The sequence below is a fragment of the Eutrema salsugineum genome, unplaced genomic scaffold (assembly GCF_000478725.1).
Source record: "Eutrema salsugineum unplaced genomic scaffold, Eutsalg1_0 scaffold_131, whole genome shotgun sequence".
NCBI classification, from domain to species: domain Eukaryota; kingdom Viridiplantae; phylum Streptophyta; class Magnoliopsida; order Brassicales; family Brassicaceae; genus Eutrema; species Eutrema salsugineum.
The window spans coordinates 7,855-10,489 of NW_006256883.1; the positions used below are offsets into that span (position 1 = coordinate 7,855).

The 2,635-nt window shown below is 40.1% G+C and overlaps 1 non-coding gene across 1 annotated transcript; it reads left to right on the top strand.

Moving 5' to 3' along the window:
* The first annotated feature begins 397 nt into the window (after positions 1-397).
* Positions 398-505, top strand: LOC112088818. Its single transcript, XR_002900744.1, has one exon. It is a non-coding gene; the product is annotated as a small nucleolar RNA R71 (small nucleolar RNA).
* The last annotated feature ends 2,130 nt before the right edge of the window (positions 506-2,635 follow it).

Genomic DNA, 2,635 nt, shown 5'->3' on the forward strand with positions numbered 1-2,635 from the left:
CGATTGAACGGACCCGCGGTGATCAGAATCGAATGGAAAGTCTTGAATTTGATAGACTTCTGCAGTGTTCATCATCCCTTGATCATAAGAATCCATTGGGTTGTCCCAACCATCAAAGTTACACGTATTGTGTACCCTATTTGGTTGTTGCAATCCAAGATGACTCATTATGTGACGGAGACACTTTATAACTTCCGAAATTTCTTCTTTCTTCTCAGGAAGTGCAGAATTACCAAAGGTTATTTGATTTCGGATGCTGTTTCCTAAGTTTTTAATGAAAACGTGAGCATCTTCTACAGATCTAGTTGTGAAATCTCCATTACTTGCTATATCAAAAGAGTGTCGTAACTCTGGAGTTATACCGCGATAGAAGATACTTAGCAGGTATTCCTCGGCATATCCATGGTGTGGACAATCTCTTTGGTATTCCCTAAATCTTTCCCAAGTATCTAAAAGATCTTCATCTTCTTTTTGTTTAAAAGTTCTTATCTTCTTTCTTAAGAGATTTGAATGATTTCTAGTGTAAAAATGTTTTAGGAAAGCAGTTCTACACGCTGCCCACGTTTTTAGTGAAGCAGGTGGCAAAGATTTTAGCCATTTGCTGGCCTTATCTCTAAGAGAGAATGGGAAAAGACTACACTTGTGGTAATCCCCATTTTCTGTAATGGTTGCACATAATTCTTCGAAAGTCTCGATATGGTCTATCGGGTTTTCGAAATTGTAACCATGGAATTGATTTTGTTGAACTAAATGGATATGGGGTACCTTAATTTTGGTTTTGCCATCCTTTGGTAAGGCTGGTTGCATAGCTCTTCGATCTCCCATGAACTTTTCGAGTGAATCGAAACTTCTAATCAGTTCATCATCATCTTTGTGTTTGACCGATCCGATTAGCTCATTGTCATCATAAATCGGTTCTTCAAACTCATCATCAGTCAGGTCATCATCGCTTAGATCACCATCCACACGATTTGGTGGATCACCAAGAGTTCCGGGAACGTGTTCCCGGTCTCTCATCTCAGAGAAACCTGAAAAAAAATCAAAAGAAAAAGTAAAAATAAACAAGTGTTCTAATGGATTTAAGCTGGGATTCGCAACGAAACAAATTTAAGTCCCCGGCAACGGCGCCAAAAACTTGATACGGGTTTGTAAACGGGGTTTGTTGTTTTTGTTTTACTAAGCTTCAGGTTTTAAATTTATAACCCCTAAATGTCTGCAAGTGCACAGATGTGCGCTGTAGTATTTAGGGTATCGATCAACAGAGACTTAGTTGTTTCAGTACGAATTCACTGCAACGCTTAAATCAGATTAGAACTAAAAGGTTTTGGTTTTGGTTTTGGGTTTTGGTTGTCACTAAATCTAAACTAGAAAGCAAAGAAAACAAAAGCAATTGAAGGCAATTAAAACAAGTAAGAAAAACGATTAAACTAAGGCTAATGAAAGCAGGTAATAAGCGAATAAATCAAAGACAAATTGAAAGCAGGAAAAATCGAATAAGAAGCAAAGGTTGTAAGCAATGAAAGAAAAACGTTGGGCATCAAGGGGTTTCGCAGGGGTTCATGGACTATGCTATGTCGATTTTAAACAAGTGATAAAGGTAATCAACTACGTATGTTCTAGAACTCGAGGCACGGAAGTATGAATAGCCTACTTTCGCAGCACTAAACAACTATCTCTCGCAACCCTAATCAGTAGGTTTCCACTCTGATTCTGGAAGGGAGAAGATGCAATAGCAGAACAAGACTCATCAATATTCACAACTCAACTACAGGTAGGTTTCCACTCCTATAGAAGAATTGCTCGTTTCACCCTAGTTCAGACAATCAATGAAAGCTTTCACAACATATCATATCAGATCGGCTTCTAAGTGGCCAGCAAAGAATCACGCAGTAAGATTAAAGGCAAACGAAGAACATCTAGAAGATTATAAATCCTAAATCTATCGATTCATAAGCAAAGACACATGAAATTCCCTTTGAACAATCCCTTTAAACCCAACTGGGTAACTACTCAAACGTATTGTAACAAAGCATCATAAACGAAATTGAAAGTGCAGGAAACTAAAGAAAAGAAGGAAGAAGAACGAAGAACGGAGAAGCAGATGGAGGCGCGATGTCTTCCTCCAGTGGCGGCTCCTTTTTCTGATGTGGCGGCCTCCTCTAGGGTTCCAGCCGAAATCCCTCTCTCTCTCTCTCTCTAAGTTGTCTAAGTTTTGGTGTCTATTGGTCTCCTCTCTTTAGAATGACCTAAAGAGGGTATTTATAGCTTCTGGGGTGGTTCTGGACACTTAGGGCTTCAAAAATAACGAAAGGAATTGATCTGGGCTTTAATTAAGTCGTCGGGAAAGTGAACGACCAAGTTCCGCGGTCGCGGTGGCTCTACCCGCGGGAAAATGGGTGTTGGCCGCGGTCCCGGCACTTGCTCTCTTCCGGAACTGCATTTTCTGTCATTCTTGCATCGGGAGTATCTGAAGATCTAACCGTTGGATTGTCTCCAAACCAAGTGCATTAGAAAGCTGGTTGGATCCTCTATGTTGTCTCAAATGTTGGGGGTGATCAGACGGTGAGAAGATCTTCATCGCTTGTCATACTTCTGACGGTCTGCATTTATCCAAAATGCTCATTTGTTCCAAATT